Source organism: Myotis daubentonii, chromosome 5, assembly GCF_963259705.1.
Source record: "Myotis daubentonii chromosome 5, mMyoDau2.1, whole genome shotgun sequence".
In the NCBI taxonomy this organism is placed as follows: Eukaryota; Metazoa; Chordata; class Mammalia; order Chiroptera; family Vespertilionidae; genus Myotis; species Myotis daubentonii.
This window is the reverse complement of record NC_081844.1, coordinates 54,958,936-54,983,116: the sequence shown is the minus strand read 5'-3', so window position 1 is coordinate 54,983,116 and position 24,181 is coordinate 54,958,936. Positions and strand designations below refer to the sequence as shown.

General features: G+C 39.5%; 1 protein-coding gene across 2 annotated transcripts in view; it reads left to right on the top strand.

Annotated features, from left to right (window-relative positions):
* The window catches only part of FHIP1A (FHF complex subunit HOOK interacting protein 1A), a 152,876-nt gene that overhangs the window by 41,750 nt on the left and 86,945 nt on the right, over positions 1–24,181 (top strand). The gene's annotated exons all lie outside the window — the stretch shown is intronic.

Sequence of the window (24,181 nt, the reverse complement as noted above, 5' to 3'; positions counted from 1 at the left end):
TAGACCTACTGAATCAGAATCTGAAGGATTAGACCTTTGGGAACCTGCATTTTAGCAACATTCCCCCATGGTGTTAGGAAGGCTAAAGTGTTTTTTGTTGTTGTTGTTGTTAATCCACACCTGAGGATATTTTTTTCATTGATTTTTAGAGAGTGGGAAAGAGGTAGGGGGGAGAGAAAGAGATGGAGGGGGGCTTTGATGTGAGAGAGACACATTGATTGGTTGCCTCCTGCACATACCCTGACCTGGGGTGGGGATTGAACCTGCAACTCAGGTATGTGCCCTTGACCGGGAATCACCCATGACTTTTTGGTGCGTGGGCTAACACTCTAACCACTGAGCACACTGGCCAGGACAGGAAGACTAAAGTTTTTGAACAGTTGTTACTTAGGCTGCCAATCATTTATTTCTATTTCTTCATGATAAGTGGACCCTCTGGTCTTCCTTTTAGTGATGTGGTTGGGTGCTTCCACCAAGGCAAATGCCTTTTCTCTAAGAGCATTCCTGGTGTGGCTGGAGACTAACCAAAGTTTCTATACAGAATCAAGTTATAATGATATTATAGCTCCTACTGATTCTGTGGCATGTCCACTTGGGGAGAGCAGGTGTGAGACCATAGGGAGTTGTGGAGTCTGTGGTGAACTAGAGCATGAACACCATACCTAAAAATTTCCAAATGAAAATAATAGTATTAAAGACCAAGTCCATTGGCTGGATGTAGTATTTTCATTGCCAGTTTTAATGGTCTTGCATAGGTCTGGAACAATGTCTTTGGAGGGGGCTGTCGGGATACTGTATTTGCAAATATGTGTGAATTTTTCTTGTAAGTGGGCTGCTCAAGGGCATTAAATTTTTTTCCCCACCAGGTGTCTGTTAGTAATTACTGTCCAATGTAAATACTGGAAATTAAACCTCCAGGGATAACCATAGGCTGTGGAGATAGCAGTACACGCTTCCTTTCTCAAAAAAAATAACGCTCTAGGACTTGTCCCATAAGCGATGTCAGAAAGACACAGAAGTCCTCTCTTTGAGAGACTTACATGACATTTCCTCTAAACAAGACATAACTTTGCCTGGAGATACCCTTTTAAGCTAGAGGTTAGTTCTTGAAACAGCTGGCTTTAAAAAATAATACCATGGGAGTTCTCTCAACAATCTAAGTGGCTCCCTGGATTGCCAGTTCTTCCTACTCACTTTGGAAAGAAGCACACTGACTTACCCCCACCCCTCGGTAAGTGTGCTGTGTGGTGGGCTATTTCCAGGGTGCTCTTGAGGTCCAAACTTCTCGCACCGCTGAGTTGTGTGCATTGTTACAGTAATTATATAATTTCCATCAAACAGCATGTACACTGATGAAATATATTTGTGAAAAGAAAATTGTTTCTATGAAATCAAGTTCTTTGGAAAGACTAAATAAAGGCAAGTTGCTATAAGATTCTGCTTCTAATTGGATGTGGAAGAGATAACTCTAGAAGACTGGAGAGATGTTTAAAATGCGGAATGATTCCACATTTAGATTGATCCACACTGAGATTTTTCACAACTTCAAGTAGCCAAACTGGAAGTCATGTTTTATACATTATGAGTATGGCTCATGCAGACAGACAACTTTGAACTTCAATCAGTGGGCCTGTACTTGCAGAAATAGCTTTGATCTATGTGAAAATATTGGCAAATAAATTTGCTTTTTTATGGTTCATGATAAAATAAGGTATTTAAAATGGATATTTAGGTCATTTTTAATGATTCCGTGCCTTAAATGACATCTTCTATTCATGTACTGACAACATCTCAATTGCAATAGGATTTCTGCAGCTGTTCTGCCGTATGTTGGCAAGATTGAGTAGTTGACTAAGACTAGTTCACAGGCAAGTTGAGGGGGGGGTGTCTCTTTTTAGAAAGAAACACACATACAATGCTCTAAAAGCAAAGTATCTTTAAATACCTTAAATTTGTTACTGAAATTTGAAGTTTGACTCTTATTTTATACCATAGCTCTATCTAGTCTTACAACTACTGAAATGTCAGTAATTGTACATTTGGTAAAAATCAACATTTGTTTTCTTTTCCTGTGAAAAATTTCTCATATAAATGATGCTCATTATTCAATATAAGGTGATGAAAAGTGATTTCATTTTTCAAATTCAAGGATATTCAGAATACTATATGACAGTAAAATTGGGTGTAATAAATTATCCTTACTTTAGACATGGATTGATAAATTGCTTTATATAAGATGTTAGTGATAAAAATCTGAAATTTAGAATATGAAAAATATCAACAGCTTCTCTGGCTGTCTCTCAGTTCTATTCCAACTACATCCTCTGGGTGGGTCCTGCTTTCCCAAATCAGGCAGGGGCCAAGCTGCTCAGGTCCCAGCCAACCAACTCAGGGCTCCAGTTCCCAGAGCTGCTCTGGCCTCCTGGGCCAAGGATCCTTTTTGAAGGTAGAACAGGCAAGACATTTTGGAGAAACTACATAAACTCTTCCTCTTACTGACTTTGGCTCACAGTCCATGAGAGAGTTAGGTACAGTTCACTAATACCCTCTGGGAAGAAGGAAATTTGCTTTTTGGATATATATTTACCCCCTGATTGTAACCAGTGAGTCAGCTGCCCCTTTAGACCTGCAGACTATTAGAGAAAGTCGCCACTTTTCTCTAGGTTGTTCATCTCTTCCCAGTGAGGTTTTTTTTTCACACCAAAATGGTTTTCAGACCATCTCTTGCCTTCCCAGCAAATGACTAGACAGTGATAATTACTCATTACCTACGCATCATGGTGCCCAAGAATGTTTGTTGAATGAATTAATGGCTGCCAGTCTCAACAGGCATGGCTTATATTTGTTCATAATCCCAAGTGAAGACACAGGCATTATTGGTTAAGTTAATAAAGCATTAAGTTGAGAGTCGAATGTTAATGCAGGCTCAATGTGGGAAAATTGCCTGGCCAGAGCTGGGAATTGGACTTTAACCTCAGTACATACATTTTTTTTTTTTGCATTCCTTTATGTTTCTTCCTGTTTTCCACCATAAGAACTCATTCTTTTGACACTCATGTCTGTGTTATTACCATCTGATAATATTCATTAAGCTCCTTCATGATGAGTAGTGCTGGGTTTTGTCCCTTTAAGTAAGCGAGAACGTTTAAGTTGAAGGATTGCCTTTTATGCAGCACTGTTTGGTCCTGGAAGGACTCATCTGTGAGTACACATGACTTTGGCACATTCTTTTCCTCAGGTCAGTAAGCTAATTAGATCAATCACATATTTTTGTTGGCAAGCTTAGGGTGCCTCTTTAAAACAAGGGGTAAATTAGCTTGGCTTTGTGCTGGAAGATGTTATCAGACCTGGGCTCTATGTCAGGATTAGCCATTAGTGGGTTCTTTGTCTTGGTTCTGTAAATATTCACTTCCTTTACACCATAGATGCTTACACTCTATGATTCCTTGCTAGTCACTTTTGTCACTTACTGTAGAACACCTTTTCAGTCACCCAGCATTTGCTTAGAGTGCAATGCTGGGTGGTGTTTTATTTTGTGCTACTATCGGTTAGGTTTTTAAAAATGCTTTACAAATAGTAATTGCACTAAACATTTCACAAACTTATAGAAATCAGAATAAAAGGAAACATTTCTTGTCCAGCCCTCAATGGGTTATGAAATGTGACTTTTTTCTCCTCCCTATTTTTTGCTCCCAGTATTCAAATTTATTTTTTTTATTTGTCCAGCTCTACTACCTCTTTGTGCAACACCTGGCCAGTCCCTCAGCACCTGCCACCTGCATTGCCTGTTTCCTCTCTCTCTCACACACAGCTTCCTTTTGCGTCTTTCCAACATATACTGTATTTATGTGCCAGACCAATTTTCTTACATTCCTCTTTTGTCCTATAACTGCTTTGCTCAGAAATCTTTTATCAGCTCCCAATTGCCTAATGAATGAGAACTTAACTCCCTTACATAGCTTTCATTATCAAGTTCAATGCACTCTGTCAGTGGTTGCTCCTGTCCTCTTTGAAAGTAAGTAATTTACCCAGGGTAAGCATGTTCACTCCTTTCTGCAAGATGGTGCTGTGGTTAAGAGCATGGGCACTGGGGGCAGATTAGCTTGGGAGCAGATGCTGGTTCAGCCACTTACCTTGGGCAGTTAACCTCTCTGTGCCTTAAATTTCTCTCTATAAATTAGGCAAACTGTTATTTCTGCCATCATAATGGTGTGGGTTGTATCTGACTTATAGGGATACAGCAAAAGTGTGAACTATTAATGTATTATGCTATGTAGTTTAAAATGTCCTTCTAATAATTATGTTAGTTCTTATATAATGCTTACTATGTGTTAGGCACTGCGCTAAAACCTACATTGATATGGTTTTGTTTAATCCTCACATGGGGAAAAAACTGATACCAGTTCCATTTTATAGATGAGAAAACTAAGCCGAGAGAGTTTGAGTGACTTGCTTAAACTCACAGTTGGTAAGTGGCAGGGCTAGGATGTGAATCTAGAAAATCCAGCTCTAGAGTCAGTGTTCTTAAGCACTATTGTGTAAACCTAAATTCTACTTGTGAACCCCCTCTAGGAATCTCCTTGGCCACTCAGCCCATAGTGATATCTCTCTGTTGGAACTCCTGAAGCATGTAGTAGGCAGAATAAGTTAGTGATTGCCTAAGTCCTCATTGTTTTGCATCCTTGTTCATATACTAAAAATTCCTCTCATTGTAAAGTTATTATAGTGGCTCTCTGTTATCCAGAGGGGATATATTCCAAGACCCCCAGTGGATGCCTGAAACTGGGAGTAGTACCAGACCTCACATATACTATGTTTTTCTCTTTACACACTCACGTTTCACTCACAGGATGCACTTTATAGCTTCTCTTTGGCATATCTGAATGGCCAGCATCACTACTCTTGTGCTTTGAGCCCATTATTAAGTAAAATAAGGGTTGCTTGAATACAAGCAACATGTGATATAGCAGCAGTCGATCTGATAACTGAGATGACTGCCAAGTGACCGATAAGCGGGTGACCTATGTAGGGTGGAGATGATGGGCAAAGGGCTGATTCACATCCAAGGTGGGACAGAGCAGGATGGCTCTAGACTTCATTATGCTACTCAGAATGGTACACAATTTATTACTTAGGAATTGTTTATTTCTGGAATTTTCCATTTAATATCTTTGAACTACTGTTGACTGTGGGTAATTGAAAATGCAGGTAACTGCAGAAAGTGGAGCTGTGGATAAGGCGAGACTATTCTACATGCGAAAATAGAGAATTTGGGAGGAAACATCAAAGAAGAAAATAAAATACACCTGGAGAGAACTGCCGTTCATCTATTATCTGTCCTCCTAGTCTTATTCATAAATATTACACACACACACACACACACACACACACACACACGCACACACGACGATACAGGTCATATATACACATTATTGGTAATAATGGTCATGCCATGTATATAATTTTGCCTTCTGCTTTTCTTGCTTAACATTATAGCATGAGCATTTGCCTGTGTCATTAAATATTATTCTAAGTCACCATTACAATGAGTTCAAACAATTTAATTGTTTGCTTAATCTGTCTATAGTGAACATATTGTTTACTTCCATTTTTTAAATGACTAATAAGCATTTCTACAATTAAATGGGTCATAGGTCATGGCTTTAAAAAGGACTTCTGGTATGTGTACACAACTGCCTTCCAAAGATTGAACCAATTTATTACTGTAGCGAGAAACTCTAGATATTTCACTGTCCTGGTTGACTACTTGTTCACTGGTTTATTATTATTTTTGGACCAATAATGTTTTGATTAGTCATTGCTAATATGATAGATGATCTAGGGCACAGGTCATGGCTCAAATTGCACTGAACCCAAACTGCTTTGAGTAATAAGGACATGGCGCTACATGAATGCTTCTTTGGTTGATTTTTCAGTGAAGGTGTGATGGGATTTGTAGAATTCCAGGATTTGAAAACTGGAGGAGACTGTACTAACCATTTAATATATCCCATGTTTTGAAGATAAAGAAAGTTAGAAACAAGTTAAGTAACTTGTCAAAGTTCATACAAGTGGTTAGGAGCAGAATGACTATTAGATTTCTGTTTTTCAAACTCACTGATTTTTCACTCTTAAACACTTTCTCATTTACCTTAATTATTCATCTGCTTCCCTTCTCCATCTGGCTTCCTAAACTAGCTGACTCAATTTGGAAGTACTGCTTATGACCACAGAACAAACTAATCAATGTTTGCAATTCTTTGGTGCTAATCAGACAGTCTAGCCTTGTTACCACATAATAACTCTTTCCCCACTTACAGCTTTCCATTTGCCAATGTTTAATTCAGATAAAATAGGAAGAGTGTGAAGATGGGGACCTTAAATATGGCCTGTCCCTCTGTGAGGTTGTTTAGGGCTTTATGTTTAGAAATCGGTTTCCTTATGGGCTTCAGTGGTAGCTTCAATGTCTGGCGGTGTAGCCTTTCTCTTCTCTATCATGGTGTTGAGAAAAGCTGTGTTTGGAGCTCACCCATGGAAGCTGGCTCAGCAGGACTGAACCTTGCTCTTGAAACCAGTTCTTGGAGCATCACTTGAATATAGCTTTGCTCTACAGGTTCGGAAACATGGAAGTTCTCACTGCCCTCGCGCTCTTTTCTTTTCTCTTAAGAGCATTTGGTTTCTCAGGAAGGGCTGTGCAGCATGGGTTAATATTTCTATCAATATTGTGGGATGAAAACTAAATGTAATGAATGTTTGCAGTTCAAAAATATTTTGACATTGTGATGACTGAGCTGCACAAAGGTTAGCAGCTTCAAGATTGGAAACATATGTTAATTTTATATTTCATCTTTAGTGCCAATACAAATGAGTAAAATTGTTAAGGCAAAAATGTTTCCTTACTCTTCTTAGTCTCAGAATAACCTACCTTTGTCACCCAATCCTTAACAAAGAACTAATGATGATGTCAATTGATTACAAGAATGATCTTGATGGGTTAAAATTTTCCTATAAAAATAAAAAAAGAAACCTGCCTTGAAAAGCTTCTTGCCTTTGGGGAAAGGTGAATGCCTTAATATTTAATATGCTTTTGGAGGAGAAGCTTAGAAAAAGAACTTTTAAAGATGATCATGTCCCATTTATCTTTTCAGAATATGTTACTGTTGTTTAAATATTGTGGGAAGGATAGGTAAAACCAGGCTCAAATTTTGGGCAAAACGACCCTCTTTCCCTTTCTTTCATTTATTCATTAATTAATTCACTCAACAAATATTTCTGTGTGCTATGTAAGGCATTAGGGATCTCGCAGTGAACAAAATGAAGACCTTGCTCTCCTGGAGTTTATCGTCTTGGGGGGCAAAAAATCAAATCCATCTGGGAAGACTTCCTAGTGGTGGAGACTTGTAAGCCAAGACCTGAGGAATGAGAAGAAATCTTAGTCACCCAGCACCTACTATAAATAGACCCAGAATGCCAAGGGAAAGTGGGGATAGACACAAATCATGCTAAAAAGGAGGGCCCTGAAAACATTCAGGTGTAATTACAGAGTCCTCATCTCCAAACAAAAAACCATTTGCCATTATTTTAGAGCCTAAACTTGGTTTTTCCAGGTAGCCAGCCTCATTAGCCAGGGGGAAATTCAAAGTCCTGGGTTATAATCACAAAAGCATTCTTTTTGGTCCCCACTTCATTAGCCCCAGCAGCCCTAGCTACTCTGTGTCTGGCCACTTGTTCCTTTACTTTGAAAACTGCCTGGGGATTCTTCCTCTAGGTTGGCAGATCTGATTAGAGTAAGTGGACTCTTTCAACGCAGAAAGCAGGGGGAAATTGTGACATGCTTTTGTGCAGTGGTGCCACTGATTTCGGCTGCCTTGTCCCCTGAAGAGTTATCATAAAGGACTGCAGGTCCTCAGTTGCATCCTACATGGTGTGACAAGTGGCAGAAGTTCCTGCAGACACTGTATTGGAGATTATTAGAAAGAAGTTCTTTCTGAAACAGTCAGGACACTCTTCTCTACTTTAGTGAGAAAATGGCTCTAAGAGAAGAGCCGCCCTTTGGAGCAGGCCACAGACTCACTGAAAACTAAGACTAAAATGTCAAGATCTCAAGTTCTTTGAACTTTATTAAGACACTTAAATCTTCCATGGAAATCTAGAATATTAATATGATAAAAGCAATTGATACCATAGAAAGTTTTAATTTTCATTATTTTTTAAATGCCTGAGGCACTGCTTCTCCTCAAACTTCTTGGGTTCTGGCAGGCACAGATTAAAAAATAGTTACTAGCAATATAATAGCTCGTTTCTATTAGTGCTCGGAACGAGAGAGACACTGGGCTGAGTACTTACTCCAGTGTCACATTTAATCTCCCCGGCAGCCCTGTGAGTAGGCACCATTATGATCATCTCTATTTTGCTAACAGGGCATTAGACTTAAAGAAGTTTAATGTCCTGACCAAGCTCACATGGTTAGGAAGTGATGGGAGTTGGACGTGAACCTGGGTCTTCCTGACTAACCAGCCAGTGCCCTTAATTGCTGAGCTAGTGGGATCTCACCACTAGATACCTCAGGATGTTGTCATGATCTTCCCAAGGTCACACAGTGGTCAGAGCCAGCACCAGGTCTGGGACCCAGGAATTCCTGACCCCTGGCCCAGTATTCTTTGTGCTATACCATAGTGATAACTGCTTTGGAAATATAAGAGTGGTATTTAATAGATGAACTAATTACCTAGGAACACATTTCCGTAAAACAAAATGTAGTATAGGACACATGTCTTTCTTTTCACACAACTTAAGAACATGTTTATTATGAGAACTAACATCATTAAAATGTCCATACTACCCAAAGTAATCTATATATTTAATGCAATTTCAATCAAGATATCAATGTCATCTTTCACAGAACTAGAACAAATACTTCAAAATTTATTTGGATAATCCCTACTTCATTGAGTGGTTGTGAGAATTAAATAGACAGTATAATGTGGTGCCTGTGAAAGAGAAAGTGCCCAATATTATGGTAAGTGAAATAAGCTAGTCAGTGAAAGACAAGTATCATATGATTTCACCTATATGTGGAATCTAATGAACAAAATAAACTAATGAACAAAATAGACTCACAGATACAGAGACTAGACTGACAGTTGTCAGAGGGGTGGGGCTGGGGTGCTTGGTGAAAAGAGTGAAGAGATTAAGCAAAAGACAAACTCATACAAATAAAACAGTGTGGTGATTACCAGAGGGAAAGGGAGTAGGTGGGAGGTAGAAGAGGGTAAAGGGGGGATAAATGGTGATGGATGGAGACTTGACTTGGGGTGGTGAACACAATATAGTATACAGAGGATGTATTATAGAATTGTATACCTGAAACCTATATAATTGTATAAATCAAGGTACCCCATAAATTCAATAAAATATAATAAAATTTAAAAAACATAGTTATGTCTTAATTTACTTATTTAAATTGTATACAAAATAACTGCAATAGATGTACAACTGAATTTATGACCTGCTACTCAGATTATTGATCAGTATATGCTATATGAATAGGAAAACACACATGTTTTGAATCAGCATTTTGGGTGTAATGCATCTTCCAATAGTACTAACATATCTCCTCCCTTAGAACTTTAGTGATGAATCAGTATATATTAAAGTGGCTAATGTTTAGTGTTTTGGTTTTCTTTTTATTGGTGGGATAATCTGTTTTGTTCACGTTTCTAATATGCATTGGAATTGCTAACCAGTAGATTTCTCTTTCATGGCTAGACTTGTGTGAGCAGGGAAATGCACCATCTCCAGCGGCTGAAACCCAAGTTGTCTGGACAGTTTGAGTGACACATTGTGGTGGTAGCAATGACTAGTTGACTAGTGCTCCTTACAGCTCTTCACCCATTATTTTGCCTTTTCCCAGACCTTTAATTTCCCTAAAAGTTGAACTCACGATAGGGTCAAGTTCCACGACCCTGCCCTTATGGTAAAACAAATAAACAAATGGTGGACATATTTCATGAAGGACTAGAATGCAGGGAAACACATCATATTTTTATCAACACACTTCTCAATTGCTGAGGTGAATTTCTTCCATGTGCCACTGCAGATACAGTCCTATGCAAACGTGGTATCAATGAAGGTGCCATTCCTAATTCCCTCTCCTGACCATGGCTGCAAATTAACTCCTCCTCTCACCCATCCAGTCTTCCCAGTTCTCCTGGTCCTGACCCAGTTCTCCTAGTCCTCCTACTCCTTGTTAGCCATGCAAACATTCACTTTTTTCTAAGCTTCAGTTTCTTCATCTGCAAAATGGATATGATAATCCCTACCCCACTGAGTGGTTGTGAGAATTAAATAGACAGTTTAATGTGGTGCCTGGGAGAAAGTGCCCAATAGATACCAGCCCTTCTCACTGATATCTTACCCAAGTGAACATCTCCCCCCAGGGAACTGCCTGCGCCTGGGTTTTATTCACATGCTCCACACTACACATCTTAGGCAGTGGATGAATGCTTCTTGAATCACCCATGAATAGCAGAAGGTATAACCCCTACCCTCAAGGAGAGCAGAGTCTTGTTCTGAAATAACCACAACACAAAGCAGAAATGACTTCGCCCCAGGGAGATGCAATTAAACTAAGAGGTTTAGAGAAGAGTCATATTAATAGGGCAGGTTTAAGGCAAGCACTTAATAGGTATTCAGCATAATTTTCTGATTCTGGCAACTAAAGGCTTTGGGATGCTGAAATTTCTTGCTAAATTATACGGACACGTTACATTTCTGCTCTGAATTCTACCCCCCTCCACCTATTTTAATGACAACTTGTTCTTTGAACTGTACATGTAACAGGGATGGACAAAGTGCTTTTTTTTTTTTAGGCCAAGTAGGTGAAATTAGATCTGAGGGCATCTGTGTAATGCATCCAAGTCCCTTTGACACCATGTAACCATTTGCTGAATAGATCATCGCTTATACTGGGCTGGGCATACTGTTAGCTGAGCATATGCTAAATTTCAATGCTTGGTCATAGTGTGTAGATAATTTGAACCTTCTTGCTTTCAAAATTTTTTTATTTTATAATTATTCTGTTTAATTACTTTGAAAAAGTTTCTCCCTCCAGAGAGAGAGCCAAGCTAGAATTATGTTTTTTAGTCACATTTTTGGGGCTAGCCTGCTCTGCTTTGTGGTTCTCCCAGCACTGGCATAAGCTAGTTTAGGAGAGAAATCTCAGGGGGATCTGCTCAGTGCTTGTTTGATTCCCCCAGAGGCACTGGCTCTTTGATCTCCTGCTAGAGTAGCTCTTCTGATCTTTCACTCTGTAAGGTGTTTGTGTCTCTGCATGATGGATGTTTCACTGACCCAAGTAAATGGAAGAAAATTTTCTCCCGCCTTTAAATGTGTTGCTTTCCTTGTTCTTTCAAAAAACACACTTTTCTTGGGTAAAAACATTTTAGAGGCATTTGGCATCAAATCAACAGAACTGTGGCCTTTAATGGAATTGGAAGCACCATGCAGTGGTTTGATTGGGAACAATCCATTTTGTTTCTTTCTTCTTGACTCTACTCCCCTCACACAGTAATGAAACAGCTCTCCTCCTCCTCTTATTTTTTTAAACAAGAGTATCTGATTTCATTAAATTTCCTGCTTTGGCTTTTATTGTCACTTTCCTTTTTCCCTTGAAGGGGAGGGAAAACTCTCAACTGTGTACTGAGTAAATTCAATTATGAGGAAAATAGTCTACAGAGTTAAGGTGAACTGAGGTTTTGGAACATAATCCAAGCATTGCCATGATGTTGTAGATAGTCTAATCCAGGGGTGGGCAAACTTTTTGACTCGAGGGCCACAATGGGTTCTTAAACTGGACCGGAGGGCCGGAACAAAAGCATGGATGGAGTGTTTGTGTGAACTAATAAAAATTCAAAGTAAACATCATTACATAAAAGGGTACGGTCTTTTTTTTCAATAGTTTTATTCATTTCAAACGGGCCGGATCCAGCCCGCGGGCCGTAGTTTGCTCATGGCTGGTCTAATCCATGATTCTGAAACATATTAGTCATTTTGATATACTGTTGATTTGACTAATTACCCTGAAGGCTGGTTGGCAGACTGAATTGCTCTAGTCAACTAGTAATTTTGATCAAATCAATGAGTAATTATAGTTTCGTTCAGGCAACAAATATAGAATACTGATTATGTTATAAAAGGAGATGTTATTGTGATAGAATCATATAAAATGTTTAATTGCAGCATTATAGCAGTACTTTACCTTTTTCTTACTTTAAGACTCAAATTCTCAGAACACTGTAAAAAAAGGCCGTGGCAACTTTTTGGAGGGAATAATTTTATTCCTGCAATAAACAATATGTAAACAAGTCAAAGATTCTCTGATGTTACAGTAAATACTTGCATTTTAAATGTACTTTAATTATAATAAATATACCTTTGGACGCCCTCAGAACTAATATACATAGATTTAAAGCTAAAAATTCTCTGTAGATTTCTTACAGAAAGAACCTTGAAATGAGCAATTTGTGTGGCAGAGCCAGAGTTATCACTACTATTTTCCCTACCAGTTTAATAAATGAAAGCTAATAACACCATGATCAGGTCTACCTGAAACCCAAATATTTATATTTATTTGGTTCTCATTCTATCATAATTATTTTTCTCACTTTTGAGAAATCTTTCTCCAGGGTATGATGTTTATTACTGAATTTCTAATTAGCAGTGTTTGTATGCTATATTTGTGGGTGTAAATTTAAAGTATTTTAGAAACAGAGGCATGTTTACCTACTGGAAAATCTGTCTTTAATTTTACTTGATTTGTCTCCTGGATGGCTTACCTATATTAGATTCCTGTTCTATGAAAGCAGGAAATATGATTTACTGGGACGCAGTGCAGATTTGCTGTGTACTTAGTTACTGTTTGTGAAGCTCCCTTAGGATAGTTATTCTGAAGAAAGCTCCAGGGTTGTGTAGCAGCTTCATCCACTATTTCTGTCCTTGACACTCCACAGAAAAGAAATCAGAAAGAGAAAGAGAGAACAGTAATTTTCAGGGGTTCAGATACATTTGGGTTTACTCTTGGGGAATTGGAGATGTATTCCTGCTCTTTCCTTGCTTGGTCCCAGTTTCTACCCGCCTCTCACAGTGTGAGCATCTCACCACGATGAAAGCAATTCTTGCCTTGGAAGATACACAGTATTTTTTTGTACACCTGACCCCCAAATGCTCAGCTACTTCTTTAGATACTCAACTACTTCTCCAATTTAATGAGGAAAAATATGTTGATTTCCAACAAGTGCCTTGCTAAGGGGTGTTCAGGCCTTAAGCACTGATATTGGAACCTAATCTCCACATAAATTGCATATTCATTCCAGTAATATTGAGTCAGATCATCAATTTTTTGGCCATCCCATAGGGCATAGAAGTATTATGCATATATATATCAACACACAAAATTATTCTTGCCAAAAAAGGAACTAGCCAAATTCTGCTTTTGCTTCCATAGTCTCTTTATAACTCCTTTGATTTTAGAAGTTAATTAGCTCTAAAGTGCAGGATACTTTTGAGGGAAACATAGAAACCCTTGTCTACTCTTCTTGTTCATTGTTTTCTACCTGAAGCACCAACTCTGGGGAAAAATAGTGTCAAATGCAAAAGATATTTGAAGCAAAACTTAATTTAAAACACTGTCTTTGATGTTTCTTTTTTGGCTTTTGCTTTCTCTTTCTTTGCCCTCTGTACAAAAGACATTGAGACACATGTGTTAATTTAGCAGAGAAAATTTTTAATTAAAGAAATCGAGATGGCCCGAAACCATTCAAGTCTGTGCCAGTCACTCCAGAGGCAAGTGGAGATGAATTGAAGCAGAATATGGGAGAGTCGTGATTACCCAGTTGCTTCTGGAGGCTTATGGATAAATGAATGCCTTCCTCCCCATGAGGACAGCCTCTCTGCAGGTCTGCTTAGGGGCTGGCAGCCATCCAGCCAATAAGCCATCCTTGCTGTGACAGAGGAACTGCTTAATATAAGTCACGTCAGCTTTTAGTTTTATTTCTTGGAAAGGCATCACAGTCAGCCTAAATTCTGGACCCACAGGCAGAAATTAGAGCCTTCGTTACCCTTTGTTAATTGCAAATCACATATGGCTTTTCTGTTGTAGCGTCTCTGAAAAGGCAACAACTAATGATTAGTATTTACATCTGGTGCAGAGCTAGACCTGCGTGTGTGCATGCATGGGTGTGCACCTCCGTGCAGAAGGCGGCTGGGAGAGAGAGTGAGTGAATGCACCTCCCATTGAAATAAAGCACTGCTCCATCCAGGGTAACTAGTCTCACCAAGTTCTGTTTCAGAATTCCATAGAATCATACCTGTGGCAAAATTCAGGCTTCAGAGCAGTGAGAGCTGCTGTTAATGAGAGCAATATATATTTTTTAAATTTATCTTTATTGTTGAAAGTATGACAGGTGTCTGATTTTTTGTTGTTGTTTTTCCCCCATTGACCTCCTCCTCCCTGCATCTGCCCCTCCCAAGCCTTTGCCACACTATTGTTTGTGTCCATGGGCCATGCATATATGCACATGAGTTCCCAGTTAATCTCTCGCCCCTCCCCCCACCTTCCCTCTGAAATTCATCAGTCTGTTCATGGTTCTGTGTCTCTGGATCTGTTTTGTTCATTAGTTTATGTTGTTCATTAGATTCCACATATGAGTGAGATCATGTGATGCTTGTCTTTCTCTGACTGGCTTATTTCACTTACCATAATACTTTCCAGGTCCATCCATGCTATTGCAAATGGTAAGAGTTCCTTCATTACCACTGCATAGTATTCCATTGTGTAGATGTACCACAGTTTTTTAATCCACTCATCTGCTGATGGGCACTTGGGCTGTTTCCAGACATTAGCTATTGTAAATTGTGCTGCTATGAACATAGGGGGTGCATATATTCTTTCTGATTGGCATTTCAGGTTTCTTAGGATATATTTCTAGAAGTGGGGTCACTGGGGCAAATGGCAGTTCCATTTTTAAATTTTTGAGGAAACTCCATACTGTTTTCCACAGTGGCTGCACCAGTCTGCATTCCCACCAGCAGTGTACTAGAGTTTCTTTTTCTCCACATCTTTGAATGAAAGTAATATTTTGACAAAAAAAATCAAGAAATGCATAATGAACTTTGATTTTTCAGGGTGAATGTTAGTTTGAAAGAATAGGCTTTGTACAAATAGAAAAAAAATCCTATTAAAAAAAGCCAAGAAATTTAAAAAGTTGTAGTGAGTAGTGGTGAAACTAACTGCTCAAGTATAACTACAGTTAATTGCAATGCCGGCCGCTTTTTTGGATATAAGAAATCTTCACAACGAGCTATGTTTACTTCTATTGAGTTTGTTTTTTTGGAGATGTCCTTAAAAATTATTAAGATTCTTGAGGTCCCCCAGAAAGGGTCCTGGGGAACTCTGTGTTCCTCAACTACATTTGGAGAATCACTGAGCTAGACAAAGGTATTGTAATAAAAACAATGTGGTACTGGCACAAAACAAACACACAGACCAATGGAACAGAATAGAGAGCCCAGAAATAAACCCACGGCTATATGGTCAATTAATCTACAACAAAAGAGGCAGGAATATAAATGGGAAAAGATAGTCTCTTCAGTAAATGGTGTTGGGAAAACTGACAGACACATACAAAAAAATGAAACCAGATTGTACTTTCTTACACCATATACAAAAATAAACTTGAAATGGATTAAACACTTACCAGTAGCCCTGGGTGGTGTGGCTTGCTTGAGCATCATGCCATGCACTACAAGGTTGCTGGTTTGATTCCTGGTCAGGGCACATGCCCAGGCTGTGGGCTTGATCCCCAGTAGCGGGTGTGCAGGTGGCAGCTGATCAGTGTTCTGCTCTCACATCAATGTTTCTCTCCCTCTCCCTTTTCCTCTCTCTAAAAATCAATTAAAAAATCTTTTAAAAAACGGATTAAACACTTAAATGTAAGACCAGAAACCATAAAACTCCTAGAAGAAAACATAGGCAGTAAACTCTTTAACATTGGTCTTAGAAATAGCTATTTGCATATGTCTCCCCAGGCAAGGGCACCAAAAGCAAAAATAAGCAAATGGAATTAAATCAAACTAAAAAGCTTCTGTACAGCAAAGGAAACCATCACTAAAATGAAAAGGCAACCAACTGAATGGGAGAAGATATTTGCAAATGATACATTCAATAAAGGGTTAATATACAAAATATATAAAGAACTCATACAATTCAACATCAAAACAAACAATTGGATTTAAAAATGGGCAGAGGACCTGAATAGACTGAAAAATATTTTGGCAGAACATTGACTTTCCTAATTCCTAGAGCTAACCTCCTAAGTTGAAGGTAAACTGAATAAATTTAACCCAGTAAGTATTATTGCACAATAATATTAAAATAAGCATTAAAGATATGGTCCTGATGATAACATACATCATTCTACTTGGAGAGGTGCTAGTGGTTAAGAGACTGCGTCTGAGTCAGACCTCAGGATATGTGTGACCTTGATTAGACCAATTCCTCTACCCTTCTGTGCCTCAGGTTCCTTATCTGTGCCTAAGGGTAATAATAAAAGAGTTAACAGTGTAATGTATTTAGAATAGTACCCGGCACAGAGAAGTACACAGTAAGTGTCAACTCTTACTAGTACTATTATTCCATATGCCATTTTGTAAGGGGGACGTGTATTTGTAGGGTAAATGCACAGAACTGGTTTTGATGATCAAATTTAATTTTGTGGGTAGAGCACCAGTTTATGCACTCACCTGCGGTCCCTGAGATGCACCCATAGTTACTTCGCTCAGTCATCTCTGGATATGGGTGAGTCTGGACCTTGATCGTGTATTGAGGCCCATGCAGTATTGCTCTAGAGGGAGAGATTTCAAGTTAAAACTTTCTTCCCCTCTGAAAATTTGCAGTGCTTTTAGAAGGTCTTGCTTTTTATTTTTCTCCATATGATGTCTTCTCTTGATGATAAACTGATCCTGACAATAATATATATGTGAGTAGTAAAAACTTGAAATGAGTAGGTTTTTATCACATACTTCTAGAACAGGGGTGGGCAAACTTTTTGACTCGAGGGCCACAATGGGTTCTTAAACTGGACCGGAGGGCCGGAACAAAAGCATGGATGGAGTGTTTGTGTGAACTAATATAAATTCAAAGTAAACATCATTACATAAAAGGGTACGGTCTTTTTTTTTTTTTTTTTAGTTTTATTCATTTCAAACCCGGCCCGCCGGGCCGTAGTTTGCCCACGGCTGTTCTAGAATCTTTTAGTATTCATGGATGAGAAAACGTAGTTGTTTAAATAATAGTACCATTTGTGAGAGGGATTATCATATTTATATATAAGGAAGCCTTACATTATTTTTATGTTTATAAAAATTAAATGTGAAATTAGAACTTCATAGTCATAGGTTGCCACATAAAGGCCCTACTCGAAGGCAGGCTGCCTTTATCAGTTAGCTCAAGCACCAGTGGTTCACACCCTTTCTGTCATGTTTATGGTACCCAGTAGTCATCTGACTCTTCGTGGCCTGTTTCACAGATGGTCAAGGAAGGTGCCATGTCCTAATCGGCATGGGATCATGTTGGAGGAGACCAGGAGTTTGCTGACTTTTGAGCCTGTTACTAAATTATAATAAATGCTAACCACTTTTTACCTCTGACAAGTCGCCTTGCAGTGCTTTGGGTGGGAGTGGAAGTGCTTAGCCAGCCATGAAATTTGTAAGGCTTGGAGGCCTGAACTGATTATTATTCAAGAGCATGATTGCTCCCAGGCTGGAGCAGCCCGCAAGCTGCTGAGACATACTTTCTCTTATCACCGAAGTCCCAGAAGTCCCACCACTGTCTCTGCAGTGACACCTTCAGAATTGGAGCTGGCCATTTGCCTCTGCTCTGGGGCTCTTGGTGGTTTTACCGTGAACACATCTTTAAAGTAGCTTTTAAACTTTTTTGAAGGGGGGGGGAGCAGTTTATGAGCCCCTTTTAGAGTTGGCTAAAAACTGTAGCCACCTCTCTTTAGAAAAATATGCCCAGCAATTGATGAGACTCATGGGATATATGGAGAATTTTATTGTTACTTAACTCATTGCACTTAGTAAGTCTTATGCCATGCCTAGATGAAGGATATTTTCAAAAAGGCGGTTTCTTGTGTGGTTTTTTCAAAAGGTAATCCTCACATCCTCTTGATTACTCTGCAGATTACATGTCTGAAAAATTTCATATGAAGACATTTGAAGGACTGCCGTTAGGAAACTAATCCTCATGGGTACAGGTGTAAAGACAGGCATTAGACTGAACAGCATAACTTCCTAAAGGCCCCTCCCTTTCCAGAGAAAATGACCAAGACATGTTGGGCATACTAGTAAAATTATATTGATTGATTGGGTTGTTGGGGAGACTTCCTTTAAGAATGATCCAGCTTTCACGTTTCAACAAATCTCTCCGTGTGAATAAGAAACTTTTCTGTTTAGTCACTCATGAGCTGATGTCTCAACACTTGCTGTAATTTTCAAAAGCTATAATTTTTACATTCCAAATCTTTGCCAACAGGGGTTTAATTTCTTAAATAGCATTAAAAATTAAGTCCCCAAAGAAATTTCAGGTATGAATTTGAATGTTAATTTTAATTTTCCTTTTCTACTTATTCTGTTTATCAGTCAGTTGCCTGGCACTTGGGTATGACCTAGTTGGCAGCCTGTTGTAGTGAAGTGAAGATGTGAAACATGGTGGAATTATTTCAGGGCATTAACAGTTTCCCTCAGTCTTATTACTCATTTGAAGTATACCTTTATCAAAGCCTGAAACCGCTTTGAATATCTGTATTGAGAGAATTTTCTTCGTGCACTTGAAATTCATAAGAATTTTTCTGTGAATGAACTGGTGACCTACAACTTGGCACAAAACAAGGTACTGCTTTACTGAAATGATGGACAGTGAACCTGAAAGAGCCAGAGTCAAACTCTGTGATGCCTTGTCTAAGTGTTTGGTTGGAGCATCATCTTATACACCAAGAAGTTGTTGGTTCGATTCCTGGTCAGGGCACATGCCTAGGTTGAAGGTTCCATCCCTGGTTGGGGCATATACAGGAGGCAGCCGATTGATGTTTCTCTCTCTCTCAGTTCAATAAACACTAGAGGCCCGGTGCACAAAATTCATGCACTGGGGGTGGGGGGGTCCCTCAGCCCAGACAGCACCTTCTCGCAGCCTGGGAGCCCTCAGGGGATGTCCCTATGGGGAGTGGGCCTAAGCCATCAGTCAGACATCCTTAGTGCTGCTGCGGAGGCAGGCGAGGCTCCCATCACCGCTGCTGTGCTAGCCAGCCATGAGCCCGGCTTCTGGCTGAGCAGTGCTCCCCCTGTGGGAGCACACTGATCACCAGGGCACCTCTCCTGCATTGAGCATCTGCCCCCTGGTGGTCAGTGCATGTCATAGCAACCGGTTGTTCTGCTGTTTGGTCGATTTGTATATTAGCCTTTTATTATATAGGATATCCTCAGGTGAGGATTAAATAAAACGCTCTATGACAGGTTGAGGGTCCAGGGGAGTCAGGGCTATTAATCTTGCCTTTATTTTCCACAGCCCAGCATGCTATGTGATATGACAGTGAGAGAGAAAAGGAAACTGGGCCAGAGGATTAGAGCACAGGGAGGATTTAGGCTTAATAGGATTTTATTAGGCTCTAAGTCGAGGTTGTGTGAGGTAGTTTGACCTGAAATGAATTCCCCTCGCTGCTCTTAGTTATAAGTGAGGGCACAAGGTTCCCCTCCTTCAGGTGTTCCCAATATTGGAAGAGTCTTCACTCTTAGATGCAATTTCATGTGATAAGCACTTTTACAGTAATAGACTTTTTATGTGTTTAGTAGCAGCCAGTTTAGGGCATTCCAAAGTGCATTCTAAAACAATGAGGTTTTATACTGGCAGTTGCTCAGGAAACCAACCAACCAACCAACCAACCACAAATGTGGTTTGTTTGTTTATATATTTGAGATGGTTGATTCCTGTGCTTTGGGTTCCTTAAGTGAAATATGCTTCAATTGAAAAAAGCATACAGATAGAATCCCATTTATTGTCCTTCTTTAAGATTACCTCTTCCCAGTTAGTATCACAGTTGTAATAAAATACACAAAATAATGACTTCTGAGCTGGGAGAGACCTAGCTACTCACCTAAGAGAGGTTCCAATCCAAGAGCCCCATTTTTTATTTAGGGTGTCACAGCTGATTAGAACTGGAACCAGAGTCTTAGGGCTTTCTCTCCTGGTTCAGAGCTCAAGACTCCAAGTGGGGACTTTAAGGTTTTTGACTTCTACACTTGGACAACCGAGCTAAAAACACTTAGCCTTTACCCTTTGTTCCCTACGTTAAATCCACCCAAACTCTCCATCCATTTCCATACACCAGTCAGAGAAATGTCAGGTGGGTAGAAGAAGGAAAGGTGAGAAGGGAACCTGCAATGTCTTCCCACCAAGGTCAGGCTATTACTTCAGAATTGGTAACACGAAAAGACTCTTTGCTTCTCTTTTGTCTCTAGGCCTCACCCTACCTGTGTTCTTCACCGTTCTTCTCCTCTTGCTCCATCAAATCCTTTCTTTCTTTAAAAAATCTTCAAATTCTCCCTGTTCATTAGTTCCTTCCCATTAGACCTGCAAATATGATCACTTTTTCCTCAATAAAAATGTTCTCTTGGCTCTGTCTCCCAATAAGGTAGCTATCTATTTCTTTCCCTTAAGGAATTTTTAAAAATTTGCTTTTAAAAGATATTATATTGAAACAGATAAAATAATTGAAGGATGATATGAGATAATATAGAATTATATGCCAAAATGTTTACATTGTAAGTTCAGTCTGTAGTGAAAGAGAGATATATTAACATATAGTCATTCAGGGATTGTATTTCAAGAAAAAATGTAATTCTGACACATTTATAGCTCTCCTAGGTATTGTAGATTTTGAAAGAGTCTGAAATTAGATATCTGTTTATTTGGGAATGAAGTTGAAGGAATTTTTACATTGGAAGGAGGTGTGATCTAGATGACTACAATCTAAGATTTTATGACCATATGGAGTCTTTTATAATTCTGTGATGTGGAAGCGTATGCTTACACTTTTTTTCATAGTCAAATAAAACATATCATATACTTTCCAAAAAGGGCCAATAAAAATCATATAATTTTATGTCAGTTATCCCTGTCTCCAACAAAAATTTAATAGAGTTTTCTTTCCTTATTGATGGAAAATATTTTTACATATAATATTGAGATGAATATATTGACTATCAGTAATATCTTTGGAAAGAATATATTCAGTTCTGTCTTTTCACTATAGAATGTGTGCTGATACATCAGGCTGTCATATATATAATATGATAGCTCCTCTACCCACCCCACCCCCATGCCAGAAAATTCAATAACCACACCACAAAACCTCAAGCAACCCTTGTTGAAAAAAGAGCCCTTTAGGTATTTATTTTTTGGTGTTGGTGGTTTATTTGGAGAAAGAAAAAGAAATTACTCATTAGGGTCTGGATGGTTTATAGAGCTCTCTCTTTGGCATGAAATTCAAATTTATGTGCATGTGTGTATTTACGGGAAGAACGGGCTGTGTGCCAAGAGCGGCCAGCATTCCCAGCTTCAGACGCCTTAGGCTGCAGAGGGAACAGGGAGAGGAAGGGGAAATGTCCCGTAAAAGCCAGGCTTGTCACATGGCACACATTCCAGCGACTGCAGCCTCTTTTACCATCTCACAGCTTTTTGCTTAGCTTTGTCCTTCTCTGTCCTTCTCTTGGGACTTTCAGTTGTAATCTGAGAGTTAATTAAACAGCTTGGAATTGAAAAATGCAAAAAAGGAAAAAAGTAAAGCCCAATAACAGGCAAAGGCAGAATTATCTTCAAAATCTTGGTGCTGGAGGAACTATATCCTTATACCAGTACATCTCTCATAAATATGGTGCTGTCTCTTCCTTTCGGGCTTAGGTTGCCCTGGGGACATGCCTGTGATGTGATCGTCTAACATGGGAAGGAGAGAGAAAGAGTAGAAGTATTCAGCCCTTTGGTCTCTGGTTAGTATTTTCATTTGTAGCATCTTCTGGCATGGTGTTTTGCTATCAAATATGGGTTGCTTGACTTGCCCAACACACCTTTCTCCACTAAGTTTTCTCAAAGTTGTGGTTTCTGGGCTCATGACACGTTTAGATTCCTCAGGCATCTGCCTCAGAAGTATGATCAGATACGTACCAACCAAGTGAGATGCCCTTTTCCCAGAGAAGATCCAGATTCCTTGAGGCAATAGGGCCGGGATTCTAGCCAGCAGGAAGGAGAAGATGGTTTTCTAGAAAGATCACTGGACTGGGAATTGAGAAACTTACATTCTATTGCCGTCAAAACTAACCTGTAAATTTATGACCTCAGCTAAGATAGTTATTTTGTCTATAATGCAGTCTCACTCTCTGAAAGGTTGCATGTAAAGTCCCTTTGAAAACCAACTGAAAGGATCTTAGCATGTGACTGATTTTGAGTCAGAGGCGGTTGGCACGGTATATGTTCCCTTCAAAGCTTTGAACAAGAATCTGAGAATCCTGGAGCTGGAACGTCAAGGAGTCTTCTACTTATTCAGCCTCTGGGATAAACCAAAATATCCTGATGTTCCTTATTATCATAATTACATCGTCTGAATAACAGACCTGGATGTTTTTCACAGCAATATTACGTTTAGGACAATGAGGAAGTTGAGTCAGAACTTGTTCTATCTCTCATCACTTGGAGCAAAGCTGCATGCTGAAATGTTATTTGCACGGGCTAGCCTGGTAGTCAAAATGAGGGGGAGAGGCTGACAGTGGGGTCACAGGGAGTGATGGGGACCATGGGGATCACGGGGACTGTGGGGACTGGGAGCGCATACCCTGCATGCTTGGGGTGGCCACTCTTAGTTTTTAAAACACCAAGAAAAAACATGCCTCTCAGGGGCAAAGGGCTGTGGTTGGCAGTGAACAGTGTCTTATTGAAAACAACAATTTTGTACTCTTAGCAACTGTACAATAGGGGATTCACCAATTTAAATAATAAAATATCGTCATAGAAGACACAGCTGCTTTTTCCTGGGGAACATTCTGTGTGCAGTGCTCCTCCTAACAGGCCTCCCTCTTTGTGTACACTTTAATTCTCCTTAAATATGTTTCTTTCTTCAGAATTATTAATTCTTGTAAGTTTTCTGTCATAGGTCCTAATATTTTTTTAAAAGATCCTTTAATGATGAAGGGTTAGCCTCCCATCCCCCAGCAGAAGCACTTGTTTGGAATACACCTTAACTGTTTCCAGTGTTTAATTCCACGCCTCACAAAGAACACAAAGGTCTAATCCGAACCATCACCTGCAGCCTTCTTTCTTACGGTTCGTTTTTCGTAGGAGGAACAGTTGATTAGTGTTCTCCTGGTATTACCTTTCATATCCATCAGTTGAAAATAGCTGTTTTTGCACTGCTCGTTTTGGCACTACGAGCCTGGAAATTATATCATGGGTTTTGTTTTCCAGTCCTCTGATAATTACAGTGTAATTACCTTTCTCTGATCTCTCTCCAATCTGTACACTAAAAAAATAATATTTTGAATGGTACCCAGTCCTTTTATGGGCTGCCCAAACTGGTGAGATAACACCACTGTGTTGGTTCTTTGTCAGAGAGTAAGCGCCGCACAACTGGATCAGACCCACTGTTCGCTGTGTGACCTCAGTATCTATTTCCTCCCTACGGGGAGTCGGTTGCAGTCAGACTTTCTTCATATTTTATCCACACAATTCACTTCTCATTTGTAAGTGTGCCCTGTCTTGTTTTTGATGGATCATTTCTCTCTGATTTGTCAAGGTTACTTGGAATTCTATTATTTTTCAGAAAATCTAGAAACCTTCACTTAGTTTGTGGCCACAAATGACCAAGAATGCGTTCAGTTGCATTATTTAAAAAAATATATATATATATCCTAAAAGGCCTGTGGTTGTGATGCCATAACAGCAGAACCATCACCAGGAGGTGCATGGAGCACCTCTCATGGGCCGGGCTGGCGGGCGGGAGGGGGGAGACTTGGGCTGGTGCAGCGGAGGTGGGGCCCATGGCTCCCGCAGGGCAAGTCTGGGGTCCCGCTGGCGTGGATC